Source organism: Schistocerca serialis, chromosome 2 (genome assembly GCF_023864345.2).
Source record: "Schistocerca serialis cubense isolate TAMUIC-IGC-003099 chromosome 2, iqSchSeri2.2, whole genome shotgun sequence".
In the NCBI taxonomy this organism is placed as follows: domain Eukaryota; kingdom Metazoa; phylum Arthropoda; class Insecta; order Orthoptera; family Acrididae; genus Schistocerca; species Schistocerca serialis.
Genome location: NC_064639.1, coordinates 875,676,322 through 875,700,631, shown reverse-complemented (window position 1 = coordinate 875,700,631; position 24,310 = coordinate 875,676,322). Strand labels below are relative to the sequence as shown.

The window sequence follows — 24,310 nt, the reverse complement described above, 5'->3', positions numbered from 1 at the left end:
GAAGTAGTCAAACATTCTTTATGTAAGTCTATTTGGGTTCATTCTGAGAATGTGCCCATAAAACTCAATTCTTCTTTTCCTCATTGTATCCGAAAGTTTTTCTGTGGTTTTGTAGAGTGTTTCATTTGTGGTATGAATTAGTTTGTCGTTATGAAATTTGGGGCCTAAAATTTTTCTCAATATTTTTCTTTCTTTGATCTCTAGCCTTTCAATTGGGCCATGGTTAGTGATAGATAATGTCTCAGCTGCATATAGTGCTTCTGGTTTAATGACAGTGTTGTAATGTTTTATTTTTGAATTCCATGAGAGGGACTTTTTATTATAAGTATTTTTAGTAAGCTGAAAGGCTAGTTCAACTTTGTTTCTTCTTAATTCTATTGCTTTTTTCTCAAGGGCGTTCCAGCTAATCCATTCACCAAGATATTTGAATTCTTTAACAATTTCGATCTTTTGGTCTCTTACTTTAAGATATTTCATTGGCTTTTTTATATTTGTGATTATTTTGGTTTTTTCAAAAGAAATTTTAAGGCCTATTTTCTCTGCTTGTTTCTGTAATTCGAGGATCTGTTCTTTGGCATCTTCCCATGTTTCAGCTAGTAGGGCCATATCATCTGCAAATGCTAGGCAATTAACCTTGATGCCTTTGTTTTTTGTTCCTAGTCGGATTCCACTATTGATTTTCTTGTTCCATTCTCTTACTATTTTTTCTAGCGCACAGTTAAATAACAATGGAGAGAGTCCATCACCTTGTCGTACTCCAGTTTTTATCTCAAATAGGTCTGAGAGTTCTCCCATAAATTTAATTTTGGAGTATGTGTTGGTGATGGTTTCTCTAATTAGGTTTGTAGTTTTATTGTCTAGGTTCAATTCTTTTAATATGGAGATTAGAGATTCCCTGTCTATGGAGTCGTACGCCTTTTGAAAGTCAATGAATGTGATGACATACGCTTTTGCTCTCGATTTTTGGTAGGCCATAAGATTTTTGAGGTTTAGAATTTGTTCTGGGCAGGATCTTCCCTTCCTGAAGCCTGCCTGGTATTCTCCAAGTTGACAATGTAGCTGGGGTTGGATCTTCCCTTCCTGAAGCCTGCCTGGTATTCTCCAAGTTGACAATGTAGCTGGGGTTCTGCTCTGTTCAAAAGGACTTTAGACAGTATTTTGTATGTTACGTCAAGGAGCGAAATCCCTCTGTAATTGTTGGGGTCTGTTCTGGATCCCCTCTTATGAATTGGGTGAATGAGGGCCATCTTCCATTCATCCGGAATTCTTTCTGTTTTCCATATTTCTTCAAATATGTTTTGGAGAGATTCTATGGCATTTCTATTAACATTTTTCCACAGTTCAGCTGTAATTTGGTTCTCTCCCGAAGCCTTATAGTTTTTGAGATTCAAAATGATTGATTGTAGTTCCTCGACGGTGGGTGGTTCTGAGTTAGGACTTGTTGAAGTTGAGTTGCTGAAATCCATTTTTTCAATTGGTTCTTTACAGTTGAGAAGGTTTCTGAAATATTCCCTCAAAATTTTGCAATTATCCCTGTTGTTGTGTGCAATATTACCATTTTTATCTTGTAATTGGAGTGTCGGTGGGCTGTACTTGGTTATTTTTTTTAAAAAAGTTCTGTAAAAGCTCCTAGTCTTGTTTTTGTTGAAGTCTTCGTTGACCTGCAAAAGGAGTTGATCTTCTTGTGCTTTTTTAATTCTTTTGAGGTTTTTACTCACTAGTTTTCTTACACTCAGGAAATTTTGCCCATTATATTCATTTTTCTGAGATTGCATCTGTTGCCATGCTTTCTTTCTTTGCTCAATAAGTTTGTCACATTCCTCTGTCCACCATGCGTGTTTTTTGATTTTGGTTATAGGTGCTATTTGTTCAGCTTTGGTTAGTAGGCTTTCCTTCATTTCATCCCAATTTTGGTTCCTTATATCTTGAGTTGCGAGGGGAAACTCCTTCGAATTCATTATCTTTTCTGGATCGTATCTTCTGCTTTTGGGTTTACTGTTTCTATCTTTCCTTTTGGGGATAATTTTGAGTTTTACTTTAGAAAGATAGTGATCAGAATCCAAGTTTGCTCCTCTGAGTACTTTACATTTTGTATTTCTGTATGGTGTTTCCATTTTATCGCCACATGATCAAGTTGAAATTCACCCAAGTGTGGGTTTGGTGAGGTCCATGTCTTCTGTTTTCTGGGTAGTCTCTTAAAGGCTGTGGATTTCAGGATCAAGCCATGCACTTGGCAGAGTTCTACTAATCTGACTCCATTTTGGTTAGTTCTATTGTGCGCTGGGTAGTTTCCAACAATATTTTTGTATTTCTTCTCTTTTCCTACTTGAGCATTGAAGTCCCCCGTAAGTATGATGTTGTGTTTGTCTGGGATCTTTTGCACCACGTCATCTAGTTGTTCCCAAAAACGTTCCACCTTTTCCTTATTTTTCCTATTGTCTTCATTTATGGGGACATGTGCATTCACAATTGTGTATACTCTATTAGCAGATTTAAAAGTGAGTGTGGAGAGTCTTTCCGATTGTGATTGAAAGCTGATAATGGAGTCTAAAATACTTTTATCTATTATAAAGCCCGTTCCGAGGTGGGGTGTGTTTTTCATTATTCTTTTGCCTATCTTTCCTTTGTATATTCTGAAACCTCCGGAACCAAAATTGTTTTCATCTATGTATCGAGTTTCTTGTAGTGATGTTATGAGTATTCTATGATGTTTGAGGGTATCTGTAAGATGTTTTAATTTTCCTGTTTTTAAAAGAGAGTTTACATTGAAAGTAGCTATGTAACTTGTTTTTTTTACATTTCAATTTGCTTTTTCATTATAACACAATTATGTTCAAATATGAGTTAAATGTAACTGTACCATTAGTAAGAAACACTATTAATGATTGCAATGACTATACACGAAATAAAATTTTCGCAGTCGGTAGGACTCGAACCTACGCTCCCAGAGGGAATCTGATTTCTAGTCAGACGCCTTAACCACTCGGCCACGACTGCTGCTGTATTACTGTGGCGTCCTGGGTTGTAGCCGCTGAGTCCATAGCGGACTTCGACTTAGAATTTTTGTTATTGGTACTATAGTGGGAGGGGGGGAGGGTTACTATTCTGAAACGTTTATCAGTTTGCGCCCACTGTAATGACGGCGAGCGTCGCTCTGACGGTGCCGGGCGCATAAAGATGATCGCAGGGTGCACTCGCGTAGACTACTTTTTGAAACCAATTTCGTACACCATATTTCGAAATCGTTATAAAAGACGTTCATTTTTATATTAAATGTGTCATTTAGTCTTTGAATGTAAAATAATCAATTTACCGAAGATTTTCAAGCTCTCCATCTTAACTGAAATTCACTGACGTGAGTAACAGGTATGATTGCAAAAAAGAAAAAGGAAAGAAGACTGAAACGACTGTCTAGATTAACAAAATGATGTCACCTATAAAAGTATGTCATAGTTGTTACAATGTAATAATAAATGATAGATTTGACTGATAGCAGTAACATGACAACAGCCATCATAAGAACCAACAAGATGAGAAAAGTCTCCTTATCCTTCATCATCATTTCTGCATCTTTTCTTCGTTGTACCGGTACGACGCTATTCGCTTTGAGTCTGTGACATTACTTCTGTTTCAGTAAATCTACCGTTTTTTCCCCATGAACACACGGAACACCTGAAATGGCGGTGATCAACTGATCAATAATTTGTGAAATACTGTGTTGACAGAACATTAGAATGACGGAAACTTGAATCTGAATAAATACTCTTTCCATCAGTGCAATATATATTAGAATACAGAATGGAGTGCACTTACAAATTCTTCGTATTAACAGAATTTGATTTCTATTTTTCACCTCAGTGAAGATCACACACACACACACACACACACACACACACACACACACACACACTTACTGCATAACAGATCGTACAGATCTGCATATGAAATGCTTGGATTACACCTGACAGTCATTGCATTGGCAGTTGTTCCATCTATGAAACCTTTTTTTTTTCACGTGAACAATAATGATCCATTTTTGAAAACAAACGCTCAGTTGCTTCATTCGATCTCAGGATGCGCAGAGCAAGTTCCACAATTTTAGGCAGGGCTTTTGCATTTATGCATTTTTCCTTTAACATTTTAAGGACTGCAACCCATCTCTCTCACTTCATCCTTGGAATCATTCCAGTAGTTTAATTTTTTTTAGCTACAATCGTTTTGACAGTACAATATTCATCAGACTGTTCTGCACTGTCAGTTTCTATACTCCTTACTTTCTGAATCAGTAGTATACTTGATTCTGTATCACTCCATTGTAGCTTCTTTTTAGAACTGATCCATCAAAGTGAATTATAATGTGAAAACTGCTTCCCCAATGAAACGACATATTCAGGTGCTACATTATAGAATGCATAACACAGGAATAAAACCCACCGTCATACAATATATCACTTACATATGAATCTCATAAAATTATTTTCTTTACTTTTTTTTAATTTTGTTGTGAGTAATAAGGCATTCTCTCTGCAAGGCAGACATCCTGCTTTTCGATTTTTCGAATGCCGTGTTTCAAAAAAATTGCTCGGACTAAGAGCAAATTATAATCATAATTCGACTACGAGCAAACTACAATCAGTCAGACTCCTCATCGTTGAAAACTGGTTGCAAAGATAAACGACAAACTGATTCAGAGAGAAAAATGATTTCAGATCAGGATATAAATCCAATATGCTTTCAAGAGCAGGAAGCAATGCCAACCATGGCAATTGACGGTAACTGGCATTCACCAAATCACAGAACTCTTTGCGTCTTTTCACCCGTAAGGTAAAAATATTGAAATATTTGTAAATTTTACAAAGATTTTCTCTATATCAATGAACAGCCTCCCAACTGTTGTTTCCAGACTGTTGCGGATTATATGTGCCACGCAACCTTACCTATAAGGTAATATCTACCAAAGATTGCTTGTAATTTTAGCAAAAACATTCCCTCTGCCACTTCCGTTTGCTCTGCCAAAAATACTGTTCGTGTTGTTAGCAGATAAACACACAAACTTTGTTTCTAGGCAGTGATCATGCAGAACGGACATCACATTTTTAGATATTAGATCAGAAGTTTCAGTTTCAGTAGAAATGAATTCCAGTGGTTTTTGATGCACCCCGATTTCTGAAATGAAATATATAATTAATACTGGAAGAAACTTCGTTGATTTGCGGTTACTGATATCAATGGATAAACTTACAAAGTTTACATGGTCAGTACCTTCTTTAAGAATTGGTTTACAGCAAGGAGTTCATACACCTTAATGATGGCTTCAGCTTTGGCTCGTTTACAACTGAACTTAACATCACAGTTTTTAATGACATTTATTGTGCAATCCATTGAACTGTAGCTGTGATTGTAACAAACGGTATGGTATGCAAAAGTTTCCTCAGTTGCAGCCAGTGCAGGGAAATTTCATAAATTGCGCTTTTGCTATTCAGACCAACCGATTCTGTCTTGTTACAAACCACAACCCGTAACTGTAACACACGTGGTTTTCACCACAAAAAGCAACTACGGTGAGGTACCAGGTCAACCCTCTGTGTTTATATCTTTCGTAATGTAAGAGCTCAGCCAGTTATTATTAGCTTTCCGTGTTGAGCTTGCTGCATTTTGTTCATGAAGTTGGTATGCAAGTTACTTATAGTTTTCCTTTACATATTGAAACTACTGCTTCTTGCCTCCTTGCCAGCAGCGGTTGACGCCGAACGACTTCGATATGCACTTGGCAGTTTTTGCCATTCTGCGCAGTATTTCTTGCGCTGCATCACTTGCACTTCACCTTCGTAAATTGAACTGCCGAGGTTAACGCCAGAAGAGTTTCGCTTTTATTTATAAAGCATTTTCCGTGGTTATTTTGCAAATTAGAGGCAGCCGCTTCTCCATTTTTGGTTGTTTTAGGTTAAAAAGACAGCATTTTGTTTATGAAGTTGGTATGCAAGTTACTTATAGTTTTCCTTTACATATTGAAACTACTGCTTCTTGCCTCCTTGCTAGCAGCGGTTGACGCCGAACGACTTCGATATGCACTTGGCAGTTTTTGCCATTCTGCGCAGTATTTCTTGCGCTGCATCATTTGCACTTCACCTTCATAAATTGAACTGAAGATAGGTGTTTTCTCACTCTGCACAGTAACAGTGTTAGGCCTGTTTTACGTTGTGAATATTGCCAACCTGAGGAACTACACTTGTGTGTGTGTGTGTGTGTGTGTGTGTGTGTGTGTGTGTGTGTGTGTGTAGTATGAGAGAGAGAGAGAGAGAGAGAGAGAGAGTGAGTGAGAGGGGGTAAATTAGTGAAAACTTCTTGTATGTTAGGCAGAGGTGCGAGAGATGTGGAGGTTGAGTGCAAGTTTCTTTCTTTTTTTTTTTTTTTTTGACATAAAACAACGAACAATGTACAAACTTATGGTTCCAATGACTCTAAGCACTATGGGACTTTACTTCTGAGCTCACCAGTCCCCTAGAACTTACAACTACTTAAATCTAACTAACCTAAGGACATCACACACATCCATGCCCGAGGCAGGACCGAACCTGCGACCGTAGCGGTCGCGCGGTTCCAGATTGTAGCACCTACAACCACTCTGTCACTCCGACCGGCAATAACTTATGTATCCAATTTGCAGAATAACCACGGAAAATGCTTTATAAATAAAAGCGAAACGCGTCTGGTGTAATTCTCTTTAATTAAATTGTAGTAAGCTCAAGACGGAAAAGCAATAATAACTGATTGTAACAGCTGCTGCGGAAGATGGACATGCAGACAAACGTATTAAAAGCTCTGTGATTTTGGATATCGAAGATTTGACGTAATGATGGCGCTTTAATAAAGCGTGTTTGTCCTGACAATGTTTTACATTTTTAAGTGCGTGTTTCATAGAAGCAACGGAAGCAGAATTTCTTGAGATATGTGAGACATATTCATTAATATTTTTTGCGAAGAAGTAATTGATTTTAGAAGTTGTTGCACCAGCAGCTGAAGAACCCGGCTGTCCGAGTTCTCACCACGTACAATCGAAAATGCGGTATTCCTATTTTTTTTTTTTTTTTTTTACAGTGAACTTCGTAACTAACCTTTGTCTCTGTGAGGAAAGGAGAGCGCCTTGCGGCCAGCAAGTTATACTGTTCAGTGATATCGTGTGAAAGCGAATGCGAATCGTAATTGTTTTTATTGGTTTGTAGAAATTATATATATTTTACAAACGGGAGCGTCTGCAGCGCAATAAGAAGAAGACACCACATTTGTCTTTTCTTAGGTTTCCTAAGGATCCTGAGAGGTATGAAATGGTACGTTACCGGTGAGTTCATTTACTTTTCTCTTGTAACCTACAGGTATTTGTTATAGAATGCTGTTTTAAGAACAAAAAATGGATGGTAAACAGCAGAAGACCTGACCTTTTGCGGAAAAACATCGTATATCTGCGCAAGAAAATGCAGTTACTCTTCAGTCAAACCAGTGAACGTCGTTCTAGGAAACTTGTAGGCATTGCAATAGGTACATTATTTAAAGTACCGAATCAGTCACCACAACTGTAGCTGGAGGAAATACCACACGCACGCGATAATAAAACGTCTAAAGCAACAAAACTGTGGACTTTCTCAGGATAGTTTACGTCTGTCTCCAAGAGTCTTCCACTCCAATTTCTTCAGTATCCCTGAGACACTCCCCCACGGATCAATCAAACCTGTGACCATTCGTGCTGCCCATCTATGTGTGTGTTCAGTATCCCCCGTTTGTCCTATCTGGTACGGGTCCCACACACACGAGCAATATTCTAGAACCGGTCGCACGAGTGATTTGTAAGCAGTCTCCTTTGTAGACTGATTGCACTTGACCAGGATTCTACCAACAAACCGAAGTCTGTACCACCTGCTTTACCACGAGTGAGCCTATGTGGTCATTCCATTTCATATCCCTACAAAGTGTTACACACAGGTAGGTGTATGACGGCCGATTCCTTCAGTGACTCATTGATATCGTAGTCATAGAATACTACGTTTTACCGTTTTGTGAAGTGCACAGTTGTACATCTCTGAACACTTAAAGCAAATTTCCAATCTTTGCACCACTTTGAAATCTAATGAAGATATGACTGAATATTTATGCAGCTTCTTTCAGACAGTACTTCATTGTAGATAACTGTATCATCTGCAAAAACTCTGAGATTACTATTAACAGTGTCTCCATGGTCAACGATATACAACATGAACAGCAAGGGTCCCAACACACTTCTCTGACGCACACCTGAAGATACTTCTACATCTAACGATGACTCTCCATCCAAGGTAACATGCGCGTCCTCCCTAACAAAAAGTCCTCAATCCAGTCACTAATTTCACTTGATACCCATATTATCGTACTTTTACAACAAGCATAGGTGGTAGAGTGAAATGGCTTTCGGAAATCAAGAAATACTGCATCCACCTGCCTTCTTTGAGCCAAAGCTTTCGGTATGTCACGTGAGAAAAGAGAGAGTGGGTTTTACATGATCATTGTTTTCGGAATGCATGCTAGTTGGGGTGGAGGAGGTTATTCTGTTCGAGATACCTTATTATGTTTGAACTCAGAATGTTTTCTAAGATTCTACAGCAAATTGACGTCAAGGATATTGAACGGTAGTCTTGTGAATCACACTCCTACACTCCTACTCCATAGATGAATATCTTAACAGAGACTGTTAAGCCAGCTTAAGTAAAAATATCTGTTAGATTTCAATTTTGACCATACTTGGTCACAACAGTCAAGAGTAGGATTTTTTGTGTTTGATAAATTTATTAATATTGCATAAGTGTTTCATTCTGTGTTAATCTGTAAATATTAGCTGTTCCAGTTTACTGCATTGTATTTATCTATTTCGATTATCTCCAGACAAATGAACAGGGTAGTAAGTAATATATTCAAATGTTTTACGTTTTTATGTTGTACTTTATGACATGTTCCACACCCACGAGAATCATCTCATTTTTTATGTCTATGGAACGGAAACTGAATCTAATCGAATCTAGTCTAATCTTTCTTGTACACGAGTGTGACTTACGCTTTTTTCCAGGAACTGGGTATGGCTTTTTCGTTCGAGGAATCTACGATAGATTATAGTTATAAGAGGGGCTAACTCAGCCGCAAATTTAATATAGAATCTGACAGTGATTCCATCGGACCCTGGAACTTTGTTCAATTTTAGAGATTTCACATATTTCTCAACACCATTGACGCTAATACATACTGCAGTCATCGTTTCAGCGGCACGAGGATTAAATTGGGGCAATTATCCTTTTTTTGTGTAAAGGAACATTTGAAAACGGAATTAAGCACTTCAGATTTTGGTTTCTGATTCGCTAGGGACTGGACACTAACTTTGGTGACACTAACAGCCGTTGCACACGACCAAAATTTCTTTGGGTTTTGTGAAAGACCATACGACAATATTCTGCTACGGTAGTCATTAGAGGGACCACAGCTTGCTCTCTTGGCATCCAAACGCGTTTCATTCAGCCTCTTGCCCAGACAATCTCGCATGCAGCTTCAATTTCTATGTTGGTGGATCTGAGTTTCTTGTCTCCTGCGACAAGTACACCACCTCCATTTCCTATTAGCCTATCCTTTCGATATACAATTAAATTTTCCCCAAAATTTCCGGTTTCAACAAGCTTTCTGTAGGCCTACCGAGTATTATGTGAGCTTCACTGCTTTTAAGGAGCGCTTTAAACACTGGCATTTTGTTGCGAATGCTTCGGCAGTTAACCAATAGGATTTTAATACCCTCACCTGTCTTTCGATCTTACCCTGCAGCTATCGTTATCTCGACTGGATGCAGAGTCGCCTAATCTGAAAAACGCTCGTGTGCTCCCTATACACACAGTCAGCTACATGAGCAGCAGTCTATGATGTGTAGTGCACACCTGACCCATTTAGGAGGACCCTACAGTTTTCAACCCTACGTCGCATGTCCATGAAGTCGCATTCTAGCTTGTAACAAAACCTTTGACAAGTCTCTGGTTCAGTTCTTCCACTCGACTCAAAGCCAACGATCAGTTCCGGGGAAAATGCTGCAAATTGTGAACTGGCCGGCTGGAGTGGCCGAGCGGTTCTAGGCGCTAGTTTGGAACCGCGCGACCGCTACGATCGCAGGTTCGAATCCTGCCTCGGGCATGGATGTGTGTGATGTAGTTAGGTTAGTTAGGTTTAAGTAGTTCTAAGTCCAGGGGACTGATGACCTCAGATGTCAAGTCCCATAGTGCTAAGAGCCATTTGAAAATTGTGAACTTCGTTGAAGTTCCATGCACAAGGCTGATCTTCTCAGTCTTCACTGCCAGTCGCTGGAATGACGCAAGAATGACCTCAGAGCCCAGAGACAGGCATAATTTGTTACAACGTGCGGCATAATCTGCAGTTGGCTGCACCCTATTCCCTCAATGGATGCTGGAGTAGCCTCTTGAACATGTCGAATGAGGGCCCCAGGCATACATACTGAGTGCAGCTGGTGTTCTTTCCTGCCCCTTGCTGCCATTTCTCTAACTAAGGGGTATCATCATTCGTCGTTTGAACTACCGACGATTAATAGACTTCCCAACCTTTGGCATTTGGCTCCTCTTGACATTGGCCAAAACAGATTTCCCCAAAACATGTGAAGTGAGTCCCAATGACTCAGTTTCAGTTTCAGTGAAAGGCAGCACCTTAGCTACCATTCATCACACCAACTGGAAATTTTGTCTAAGTCGTCTTGTACCTTCCTACTGTCACTCAACTTCGACACCCTACTGTACACAACGCCATCAAATGGTTCAAATAGCTCTGAGCACTATGGGACTTAACACCTTAGGTCATCAGTCCCCTAGAACTTAGAACTACTTAAACCTAACTAACCTAAGGACATCACACAACACCCAGTGATCACGAGGCAGAGAAAATCCCCGACCCCGCCGGGAATGGAACCCGGGAACCCGGGCGTGGGAAGCGAGAACGCTACCGCACGACCACGAGCTGCGGACAGAAATATGAAATCTGCCTGTTGCCCTTCATCCGTAGTTCTCACTACATCATGTGACAACCGGGCAAGATAAGTTTCGCACGAGCGATGCTTTCTAAAACCATGCTGATTCGTGGAAATAAGCTTCCCTTTCTCAAGAAGGTATGTTATTTTAGAACTGAGAATATGTTCAAGGATTCTACAGCAAACAGAAGTTAGGATATTGGTTTGTTATTTTGTGGGTCCGTTCTCTTACCTTTCTTATATACGTGAGTCACTGCGTATTTTTTTCCAGTCGCTTGGGACTTCGTGCCAGAAGTGCTCTGGCGCCTGCTGGGGGATATACGAGTACCAGAGACCAGCGTTGGAGTCCCGGTGTGGCACGGCATATTTAGTCGCGGAGTGTTCAGGAGTCGCTCGTGGTCTCGCAGCCAGTAGCACCTCACGACTCTGGCCTGTTGCATTCGAGGGCGCCGACGAGCCGGCTGGGTGTGGCGATGCAGCCGGACCGGGAGGGGACGGGTGATTCAGTATCGGCCAGCCCAGCCCAGCCCAGCCCCAGCCAGCTATATCCCCCGGCTGACCGGTTCTGTCGGGGGCTGAGTTACGGCGAGCGTGGCTGCCCGCGGCGCGCGTCGGGGTGAACCACCTCTGTGGGCGGCGGCCGGCGGCTGCTCTCCGTACATGCTCGTACAGCACGCCACACCAGGCACCCATACGAGAGCCGGGCGCGCGATATCGCTGGCCTCCTGCTCGGGTATTCCGGGAACCGGCCTCTTGTTAAAATACGGGTCGGTTCATCGAGGTGCCTCGAGAGCTCCACCGTATTCATAAGTTCAGCGTTGGCTGACACTGAAGTTTCGTCCATCCGTTCATTTCGTATAGTGCCAGCCAAGGCAGTGATCGGTAGCGGGGACAGGGAGCACAAGCTTTGTCGTGACTGAAAACGTTGACGCCGGTCTGCAGGAAAAACTGACGGCCCAGTAGGAGGATACAAGTTGGCTTGGACAGTATTTGTGATTGGTGTAAAGAATGGCAGCTAACTCTAACTATAGATAAGTGTAAATTAATGCAGATGAATAGGAAAAAGAATCCCGAAATGTTTGAATACTCCATTAGTAGTGTAGCGCTTGACGCAGTCACGTCCATTAAATATTTGGGCGTAACATTGCAAAACGATATGAAGTGGGACAAGCATGTAATGGCAGTTGTGGGGAAGGCGGATGTCGTCTTCGGTTATTGGTAGAATTTTGGGAAGATGTGGTTCATCTGTAAAGGAGACCGCTTATTAAACACTAATACGACCTATTCTTGAGTACTGCTCGAGCGTTTGGGATCCCTATCAGGTAGGATTGAGGGAGGACATAGAAGCAATTCGGAGGCGGGCTGCTAGATTTGTTACTGGTAGGTTTGATCATCACGCGAGTGTTACGGAAATGCTTCAGGAACACGGATGGGATTCTCTAGAGGAAAGGAAGCATTCTTTTCGTGAATCGCTACTGAGGAAATTTAGAGAACCAGCATTTGAGGCTGACTGCAGTACAATTTTACTGCCACCAACTTACATTTCGCGGAAAGACCACAAAGATAAGAGAGATTAGGGCTCGTATGTATAGGCAATCATTTTTCCCTCGTTCTGTTTGGGAGTGGAACAGGGAGAGAAGATGCTAGTTGTGGTACGAGGTACCCTCCACCACGCACCGTACGGTGGATTGCGGAGTATGTATGTAGATGTAGATGTAGACCGCCTTTCGATCTGTCAATATTAATAACCGGCCAGTGAAATCGAAAATAACAGTCGTTAAGCCATCTCCCCCGCTTCCCCTTGTTCACTTTCGCTGCACATAGTCACTAATGAGTTTTGTAACTGCCCCACAGGGGCACTCTTCCTCATCGTCATCAATGGGCTAGCGACCTCCGTCGAGCTGTTGGTCATCCGTGCGCTGTATGACGACGACTTTCCATGTGGTATAGCTCCCTCTCTGTACCCTCGACTGGACGCCAGCTCCAAAGCGCCATTCTGCGAGTCTCTGCGTGGACCCTTTCCCATGATTTCCATTTCTCTCTTCAAAACGCGGACCATGCTTCTCTGTCGTCGTACCACAGTCCATCGTGACCCAGGACTCTACTTGGGGACCCAGGGCTCTATTTGGGGACCCAGCGCTTGGAAGCTATTCCACTGTCCCGCTTTTCGGGTCTTCTTTTTGATAATAAGCTGACTTAGCTGCCCCATACTCACCAACGCAAGACTAGGTGCATGTGGAAGCTTTAACGGTGCATTTGGAAGCTTAACGCTGTCTGTTTCCTTGCCCATATCTCTTGGGATGCGGATTGTGCTACTCTTCCCTGTATTTACCAAGTCTGGTCTCATCCCGACTGGGCTATGGTTGGTAAGTTTATGGCTCGGCAGCACCTTCGGCTTCGAAATTGCTAGACCCAGACCACAATTGGGGAGTTTATCTTGCCACTGGCATCTTCTGATGTAGTCCTGTAGACAATCTTCCTGCTGCAGTGGGGTCCTCACTTCTTCATTCCATCGGTATCAATTCTTAGTCTCCAATGGAATCTCCATTTGACGATTCCTTGATCCTCCAACGTACCTCCAACGTATCCTATTCATTATAGGTACAAGGAGCGTCGACCTCCTGAAGCCGCCCTCGGGTGGGATTACCAGCTACAATGCGCCTCGCAGCGCTCTGCTACATCTCCGAATCTGCGACCTGGACTGTACTGCCCATATTGTCTTTTGCACTCTCCCCTCCCTTGGCTGGTTCCTAAGGCGCGAATTGACAGATTTATTTCAGTATTGGTTAAAAATAGTCTTGGTTGCAGTTTCAGTTTTTTTTAAACTAAAACTGCAACCAAGACTGTTTTTAACCAATATTGTTAAGCACTGGTTTGCTGTTATGCCACATATGGACTGGAAGATTTATTTCAAAGTCTCAGTCGCCCCCATGACCTTGGCCATGTGTTACGTTCATTTCTTCAGTGTGCTGACATCTTTTACTGATGACTCTGGATAACACAGGATTTCCTTTTACGTCCCCTTCCGTTCAAGAACACCATTCATTGCCAGGAATTTAACAGTCGATATGATAGACATTAACAAAGCCCTACACTTTATGGAACAGGCCTCCCCTGACCGCTTTTTAGTAGGTAATGACTCAGGGAGCAATATTCAGGCCACTGACCAATGTTACTTTTCTCACCATGTGGTCTCTGCTATCCATGACCCTCTCACTGAACTTATTCATACTAAATGTTCGGTTGTGTTTCTCTGGGTCTCAAGTCATTTGGGTAGCCCAGAGAATGAAGCTGGCCGACCGTCTGGCTACAGGAGCGATTACTCATCCCCCATTCGCTTTGCCGGTCATAGGTGTGCATTTTCGGTTCCAAATAAGGGCTCTGCTCTCTCGGATACGGAATGACATCTGGTTGGTTCCCGCTCCCTCCAATAAACTTCACACTGTCATGCAGACTACTACTGCCCATGGCACACTCACTTCCGTTCCTCCCAGAAGGAGTCCGCCATCCTGTGACGTCTTCATGTGGGTAAAGCTTCGCTAACCCATAGGTTCATTTTACATAACGAGCCAGCCGTACGCTGTAATTGAAGAGCCTTACAGACAGTAGCCCATTTCATGGTTGAATTGCCTCTTCTTCTGGCCCTCCATGCTAATCAGATCCTTCCGAATTCTTTGCGTCAAATACAGACGGTTGAACTGGTTTTCCGTGAAAGTGGTATCTATTTTCGGTTAAGGGGCTTTAACCTACCTCCGGCGCAGGGGCGGGATGGTTGGGGGTGGAGCGTCTACTGTTGCATGCTGTCTGGAGAGTTTCTGACTCTACCTCATTGACCAGATCGGTCTTCCATCCCTCCCGTACTCTGTTCTAATTGCATTTCGTTGCAGTTTGTCTCCTTTTATGCCGCACCCCATTTTCTATTTTAGAGGTAACACTCTGTTGTTCATGGTGTGGGTTCCTGTTGTCATGTCCTAGTTCACGAACCACGGGCAACGTATGAGTGGCCAAGTAAGTGGTCCTGACAGTCGGGATACCAGTTATTTTGGAATAAGGCTGGGCATCTCGGACATATTCAGAGTCGTGGTCACCTTTGTGCTCAGACGGCAAAGACTACCAAATCCACCGGTTAGTCCCTCAACCGTTAGGGGTAAAAATGGGACCCGGGGTAAGTAAGGCTAGCAATCTGCTTCCCTGGTACTTTAAATATGATGCTGGCAACAATCAGAGCAGAATGCCTCGGACCTTTGGAGGTGACGGAGTCCCACCTCTAATTGATGAACCAGGGACTCCTAAGATACGACTCGGCAAACGAATGGTAACGAGATGGGGAGCTATTAATATCAATGGGGGCTACTCTGGGAAGAAGGTAGAGCTGGCAGAGGCTGCAAGTAAGATGAGGTTGGACGTTTTAGCTGTTAGTGACATTCGGCTAAGGGGTGAGAAAGAAGAGGAAGTGGGAGAATACAAGGTCTACCTGTCAGGAGTCAAAGCAGGAATAGCACAATGGGATGTACGGCTTTACATCAGGAAAGAAATGGAACCCAGCGTAGTTGCAATAAGGTATGTGGATAGATTTTACAGTGTCGAGCAAGAAAATTAGGATTGTGTCAGTATATTCGCATTGTGAAGGGATAGATCAAGATAAGATGGATAGTTTTTATGACGCACTCAGTGATGTAGTTGTTCGAGTAAAGGACAAGGACAGTGCTCTGCTCATGGGTGATTTTAATGCCATAATTGGAAATCGAACAGAAGGGTATGAAAAGTTTATGGGTAAATTTGGAGAGGATATGGAGGCCAACAGGAACGGGAAACAACTCTTGGATTTCTGTGCCAGTATGGGCTTAGTAATCACAAACTCCTTTTTTAAACACAAGAACATTCACCGGTATACTTGGGAAGGCAGGGGAACCAGATCTGTCATTGACTATATAATAACAGATCAGGAATTCAGGAAGGTTGTGAGGGACACACGTGTATTCAGGCGATTCTTTGATGACATTGATCACTATTTAGTCTGCAGTGAAATTGGTATTGTGAGGCCGAAAGTGCAGGAGGTCAGGTCCATATGTAGGAGGATAAGAGTAGAGAAACTTCAGGATAGGGAAATCAGGCACAAGTACATAACAGTGATCTCAGAAAGGTACCAGTTAGTTGAATGTAGTCAATTACAGTCATTGGAAAAGGAATGGACAAGGTACATGGACACAGTACTAGAAGTGGCTAAAGAATGTCTTGGAACAGTAGTGTGTAAAGGTAGGACGAAGCAAACAGCTTGGTGGAATGATACAGTCAAGGCAGCCTGTAAAAGGAAAAAGAAGGCGTATCAAAAATGGCTACATACTAGAACCCAGGTAGACAGAGAAAGTTATGTTGAAGATAGAAACAAAGCCAAACAGATAATTGCAGCATCCAAGAAGAAATCTTGGGAAGACTTTGGAAACAGGTTGGAGACTTTGGGTCAAGCTGCTGGAAAATCATTCTGGAATGTAATTAGCAGTCTTCGAAAGGGGGGTAAGAAGGAAATGACAAGTATTTTGGACAGGTCAGGAAAACCTCTGGTGAATCCTGTTGATGCCTTGGGCAGATGGAAGGAATATTTTGAAGAGTTGCTCAATGTAGGTGAAAATACGATCAGTAATGTTTCAGATTTCGATGTACAATGGGATAGGAATGATGATAGAAATAGGATCACATTTGAGGAAGTGGAGAAAATGGTCAATAGATTGCAGTGCAATAAAGCGGCTGGGGTGGATGAAATTAAGTCGGAACTCATCAAATACAGTGGAATGTCAGGTCTTAAATGGCTACACAGGATAATTGAAATGGCGGGTGAGTCGGGACAGGTTTCATCAGACTGGACGAAAGCAGTAATCACACCAATCTTTAAACATGGAAACAGAAAAGATTGTAACAACCACAGAGGTACCTCTTTAATCAGCGTTGTGGGTAAAATCTTCTCAGGTATTGTTGAAAGGAAAGTGCGAGTATTAGTTGAGGACAAATTGGATGAAGATCAGTGTGGGTTTAGGCCTCTTAGAGGTTGTCAGGACCAGATCTTTAGCTTACGGCAAATAATGGAGAAGTGTTAAGAGTGGAACAGGGAATTGTATCTATGCTTTATAGATCTAGAAAAGGCATATGACCGGGTTCCTAGGAGGAAGTTATCGTCTGTTCTACGAGATTATGGAATAGGAGGCAAACTTTTGCAAGCAATTAAAGGTCTTTACATAGATGGTCAGGCAGCAGTTAGAGTTGACGGTAAATTGAGTTCAGAGTAGTTTCAGGGGTGAGACAAGGATGCAACCTGTCTCCACTGTTGTTCATATTATTTATGGAACATATGCTGAAAACAATAGACTGGCTGGGTGAGATTAAGATATGTGAACACAAAATAAGCAGTCTCGCATATGCGGATGACTTAGTTGTGATGGCAGATTCGATTGAAAGTTTGCAAAGTAATATTTCAGAGCTAGATCAGAAATATAAGGACTATGGTATGAAGATTAGCGTCTCCAAAACGAAAGTAATGTCAGTGGGAAAGAGATATAAACGGATTGAGTGCCAAATAGGAGGAACAAAGTTAGAACAGGTGGACAGTTTCAAGTACTTAGGATGCATATTCTCACAGGATGGCAACATAGTGAAAGAACTGGAAGCGAGGTGTAGCAAAGCTAATGCACTAAGCGCTCAGCTACAATCTACTCTCTTCTGCGAGAAGGAAGTCAGTACCAAGACTAAGTTAGATGTGCACCTTTTAATCTGTCGACCAACTTTGTTGTATGGGAGCGAAAGCTGGGTGGATTCAAGTTACCTTATCAATAAGGTTGAGGTTACGGATATGAAAGTAGCTAGGATGATTGCAGGTACGAGTAGATGGGAACAATGGTAGGAGGGTGTCCACATTGAGGAAATCAAAGAAAAACTGGGAATGAACTCTATAGATGTAGCAGTCAGGGCGAACAGGCTTAGATGCTGGGGTCATGTTACACGTATGAGAGAAGCAAGGTTACCCAAGAGACTCATGGGTTCAGCAGTAGAGAGTAGGAGGAGTCGGGGTAGACCAAGGAGAAGGAACCTGGACTCGGTTAAGAATGATTTTGAAGCAATAGGCTTTACATCAGAAGAGGCACCAATGTAAGCACTGAATAGGGTATCATGGAGGAATTTTATAAGGGGGACTATGCTCCACACTGAACGCTGAAAAGGCATAATCAGTCTTAAATGATTATGATGACTCTGTTAAATAGTGGATGCTCTTGTACGTCATGACTACGCTGGGGTAAGGGCGGGTTCTGTAGCATACAGAGTCCGGGGACGCCCACGTGTTGCCTTACCTATCTCTCTCCTCCTGTTTTTCATTATCGACGGTCCAACTGATGCCCAACAAATTTTTAGGCTTCTCACTTTTACTCTTCTGAATCTGCAGATTTGAAGATATTCTGTGCTCTGTAACTGTCTTTGCCCTTCATCGGGGTGTTGCGGGTCGGATGTGGTGTGGGTCGTTTTTCGCCACTGGATGAGTTGTGGGAGACCCCTCGTCTCCTCTGACCTACATACCGGCCCAATCCCTACACTTCTCCATAAATTATTTCTCAGCACTGGCATCCGTATTGCCTTCAATGCCTCATTCTTACCGTTCCCACACTGTCTCGTCGTCGTACGTGTACTTCATGGACGTCACTAAATCCGCTTGAACTGCCCCTTGATCGAAGGATTGGTGACGGTGCTGTTTAGTCTCTTTACTCCCAACAGACCGCCGGCCGAGGTGGCCGAGCGGTTCTAGGCGCTACAGTCTGTAACCGCGCGACCGCTACGGTCGCAGGTTCGAATCCTGCCTCGGGCATGGATGTGTGTGATGTCTTTAGGTTAGTTAGGTTTAAGTAGTTCTAAGTTCTAGGGGACTGATGACCTCAGAAGTTAAGTCCTATAGTGCTCAGAGCCATTTTGAACCATTTTGATGTCCTTCAAAAAATTTTTTATGTCTGTGAATCCCAGCTAGAACAAGTTTACTACAGGGCTGTTGTCCGCAATTCAAGGTCAAGTGGTTAGTACCTCTGCCTCTATTTCGTGGGACCACGGGTTCAATTCGCGGCCGGCTCGGAGATTTTCTTCTCTCAGAAGTCGGGTATCTCATTTTCATCGACGTGCAAGGCGCCATAGTGGCGTCAAATAGAAAGACATGCATGAAGTGGCCGAACAAATGACACCCACTTGCAATGGCTCCTTAACTGAAGTCTGGTTCATGTTCACTCAGTGACTCGCACGGACTGATACATGACAAGTCCAAGGTATAAACAAGTACTGCTGTCGTGTACGAGTTGTCAAATTCAAGTTTTCCGCTGCGTATGAACATTTCACCAATGAAGTGCTGTACGCTCCTGCGCTCTGATTTGAAGAAGACGGTCGAGCTAATGACGGACGCAAAAGCGGGCGTAGATTTCATACACATATAAGATTATGACACTGAAAAACTTTGAATGGAATACCTCTAAACACATTTGATTAAATTTTGTCATTTTGTGAGAACTGAAGTGCATTCTGTTTAATAGTTACAAACCATTCAACAGCCAAGATCGCATAAAATATTTTTTTATTTAAGGCAACCGTTTTCCACAGACTATGCTGTCATATTCAGGTCTTATAATCTTTTGTTTCAAAACATGTTAATTTTACGATGACCTCACTCAGAAGATGTCAAGTGGATAAAAATAGCACATTATAAAAGGTTTGTCATTGCTAAAATATTTAAAAACGTAAAACACTTTGTGCAACAGATTATGTCCATGTACATGTTGCTCACAATTGCTTATTGCATAACACACACACACGCTACACGATAGCACAACTGTTTACATATGCTGGACGTATTCTAAAAGTGCGAAACCACTTTTTACCTCTAAACGTAGATACACACGAGTGTATCATTCGAAATTGACATTTACATATTCAAATAATGCTAAATGCATTTATATAGCAGAAATTGTGTTCGAAGAACACATGACACAGGTAAATTTAACATTTTTATATGTAAAAATTATTAGACCGTAAATTTATGTATGTTGCGCTTGCAGGTGTACTGAAGCTTTTACAAAACATTCAAATGGGGAACTAGATTGCTGCAGAATTACAACGATACTCAGTTGGAAAGATCGACAGTTTTTAAATTGGATGTTGTGACAGTGTATTGACGAGGAAGCCTCTTAACCATTTGGAAGTTTGGAGGCACATCGCTAGAGCAGATGAACGAAAAGAAAATGGTCAAATGGCTCTGAGCACTATGGAACTTAACATCTGTGGTCATCAGTCCCCTAGAACTTAGAACTACTTAAACCTAACTAACCTAAGGACATCACACACATCCATGCCCGAGGCAGGATTCTAACCTGCGACCGTAGCAGTCGCGCGGTTCCGGACTGAAGCGCCTAGAGCCGCTCGGCAACCGCGGCGGCTAAGCAGATGAACGACAAATTCCCACGTTTGTGTCCGTTAATCAATCTGTTGATTGTATTGTGCTCAGTACGTGTATTTACATCAGTATTGATATTCTTGAAGTAAGTATATTTCTCCTGACTGCTGTGAAACGCACGATAGTCAACCACAATACCCGCCGTGAAGAAAAAATGCCTCTAAGCACTATGGGACTTAACATCTGTGGTCATCAGTCCCCTAGAACTTAGAACTACTTAAACCTAACTAACCTAAGGACATCACACACATCCATGCCCGAGGTAGGATTCGCACCTGCGACCGTAGCGGTCACGCGGTTCCAGACTGAAGCGCCTAGAACCGCAGGCCACACCGGCCGGCTGCCGTGAAGAATTATTAGTGCATGACACTGAATACCACTTCGCATTCACCATTCGTAACAGACGAAACACTCCATAAATATTCTGTTTCAGTGCCGTAGAACTCAAATGCTCACTGTGAAATGAAAACAAATCGCATGGCTGTATTTGGTCGAACATTTTGCGTTTTTCAAACTGCGACACACTGTACTTTAATGTAAGTGAATGGTACTAGTCTTACATCTACAGGCTGGACCATTTTAATCCATAATGGGTAATAACTGGGGTTAGAGTTAAGACACAACAAAGTGTTTTGCATAAAAGTTGTAAGTAGCGAAGAGGATTACGCATTGCTACTAATGGCTGTGACTTTGACGGTGATTTTCAAGCTGATTTCGTGGTTAAAGTGAAATGAGAACCGTAATATTTCATTTACGTTTTGAAAACAACGGCAGATTTTAGGTATACAATGATACGCTATTCAAGATCATGGCAGGGTGCAATGAAAATCGCCGGCCGAAGTGGCCGTGCGGTTAAAGGCGCTGCAGTCTGGAACCGCAAGACCGCTACGGTCGCAGGTTAGAATCCTGCCTCGGGCATGGATGTTTGTGATGTCCTTAGGTTAGTTAGGTTTAACTAGTTCTAAGTTCTAGGGGACTAATGACCTCAGCAGTTGAGTCCCATAGTGCTCAGAGCCATTTGAACCATTTTTTTTGCAATGAAAATCAAAGAACCAAATATGTGTTTAGTTCTAGCAGGGATTAACTTGGAGTACAGGAGCGTTACAGCAAAATACAATGGTAAATACAAATCGGAAGAGACATTACGGGTCACATAATCATTACCAATAAACATGATCTTCAAAGTAATTACCGAAGGTCATTCGAATGTTGAATTTTGCTTCATGCAAACCCCTATTTGTGACGCCGGATTTGGAAAGTTCGAAGACAGATTAGAATGTTAAGCTTTAGCTAACATGTGTATTGGCAAAAATAAATAAATCACAACGTATGAATGTTATTTTAACACCTGCAAGACAGAATAAATGAAATTAAAACGTAGGTAATCGATTTACATGTCGTTGTGCTGTATCCCTTCTCTGTCCAAGAGTTCATCCCTACTAGAACCACGTATTTGCTTGTTTGACCTTCAGTAAATCTTGCCATGACCTTGAATAATGCCTCATTTTATACATAAAATTTGGCGCTGTTTTCAAATCTTAAATCAAATACTAGGGTTCCCATTTTTTAAAATAGCTTTAAACTCCAAATCACTGTGGACACCACGTTCTAGATCACAGTCATTAGGAGCAATGCATGAGCCTCTTTGCTACCTACAATTTGCATCTAAAACCTGTTTGCTACTGTCCGGCGTTGTTATGGCGATTGATACTCTTCTCTCCGGTGAAAACTCGCCGCCGGGGACAACATACTGGATTCACTTGCTTAAGACGTTTTCGAGCTACTCACGTATCTGGGAACGTGTTCCGTATGCTCGTAGCGTCTTTAACTGTGTGCAGTGTGGCACCGTGTCAAAAACTTTCCAAATATCCAGGAATGCATGGATGTGTTGAAGATGTGACATTTCGACAATTGCGAGATGAGGCCACTAGTTTCATTTCTCGTTAGGAGGGAGAACCGAGTACTGGCATCAGCTGCATGTAAGATCATTTGTTAAGAATGAGTCGTTAAGGAACGTTCGAATTTGGAATTGCAACATCGACCTCCAAGGTCGCTGCTCGCCCGTTACCTATTTAGACAGTCCTGACGAAGGGTATTTCGTTCTGTCGTTGCAACTACAAGAAATCTGCGTGTTTTTTCCACCAAATGCGTTTCTCTTTATTAAGAGATAAATGGTCTGTAATAAAAGAGATTTATAATTTGATTTGTTTTTATGATCGAAAGACAGTTCGTTAACAATATGTTGCTATTTACATACAGTGATATCCGCTTGGTTTCTCGCCTACATCGGGCAATGCCGTTTGCTAGCACATCTTCAGTGTTGTTCTTCGTTTGACACTGATACTTGTAGCCTAATTTTTAGTTGACCTGCAGAAGTATGCATTTCTTATGTTTTACACAGCACACTTTGTTGCACACCACAGTTTTCTGTTTATTTTCGTACTTCTAAGTATGTATTGGGGTTTGTGTTTTCAAGTGTAGCCGACATAACAGTGCCACTAGTTTGTCTTTGACCTATAATCTTATTTTTGTATTTTAGTTAATTGTATACGTGTAATTCTGTTTAATTATGTTACTGTTTATTTATATACTGTGTAAAGATAGTGTAGGAATAGTGATGGAGAGGGTTTTTTTTTTTTTTTTTTTTTTTTTTTTTTTTTTTTTTTTTTTTTTTGTAGATGAAGGAGAAGCCATGATATGTAGACAGAAGTGTATAATAGTTGTGGTGGAGTGTGAGTTGGAGAAGGTGAGGAGCGAGAAGTGAAGTGAAATTCAGAGGGGTGGGGTGGGAGAGGGTCATGTGCCAGCAGACGGCATTTCACGATGTAGGCGAGAAACCAAGCGGAAATCACCGTAAGTAAAAACGTAAATATTGTTAAAGAACTGTTTTTCGATCTTAGAAACAAATTAAATTGTAAATATCTTTAATTACAAACCAATAATGATGCTTGACCTCAATAGCGCGAAACGCCTTTGGTGAAAGGAAAACACGTTAATTTCTTTGTAGTTGCAACGACAGAACAAAAATACCCGCGGGAATTGTAAAGCAACTACGGACAATATGGCCTCCCAAATGAAGAATTTAAGTTCTGAGTTTTTGGCTGATTTTTTTTTTTTTTTTTTTTTTTTTTGGGAGGGTGGGGTGGGGAGACGAGGGGTGGGAGTGTTCGTGAAAGAGTTCATCTTCGTGCTTAGCTTTCCCTACAACTCCGGGTGAACTGTGTACCGCCCCCTAGCGGCAGCAGTGACTGCTATAGATCGAGACATGTTCACAAAAGTAAGGGAAGTGTTTGAACACTGTCTGGATCTTTGTCGCGGGTCCGGTAGAGGGCATCTTGACCGATTGTGAAAAATGCGTGAAAACTTTGATCCTAAACGTAACAGTGCAGTGTATCCCAAGATTGTACGTTCATACACGTATAAGCTATACCTTTGCGAAATCGGTCAGATAGTCTGAAAATGAAAGTTACCTATCTGAGCGTGAGTTAAAATCGAACCCAACTGTCCATCTTCACTCATGCAGGAGATACAGTTTGTGAAATCGAACGAATCTTTTTGGAGTACTCTGTATATTAATGTCGCTCGCCTTTCCAATCTTGTGCTCGACTACTACGCCAACTGTCTTGGGGCTGACGACTCTGCATTCAGCTGATTCGCCGAACGAATCCAAGCGCTGCGGCAACAGGAACGCTCTATTTTCTTTACACCAACGACCATTAATGCAGTTGCTCTTGACTCTGTATGTAATTGTGCTACAGTGAAGAGACGAGAGGAATCCACATCCTACTGACGTGAATTGGCCCAAATTG

General features: G+C 42.0%; 1 long non-coding RNA gene and 1 other non-coding gene across 2 annotated transcripts in view; one reads left to right on the top strand and one right to left on the bottom strand.

The window, feature by feature from the left end:
• LOC126458201 (uncharacterized) overlaps positions 1-24,310 on the top strand; it is a 205,803-nt gene that overhangs the window by 145,272 nt on the left and 36,221 nt on the right. The window lies entirely within an intron of this gene.
• Trnas-aga (transfer RNA serine (anticodon AGA)) lies at positions 2,916-2,997 on the bottom strand. The gene has a single exon. It is a non-coding gene; the product is annotated as a tRNA-Ser (tRNA).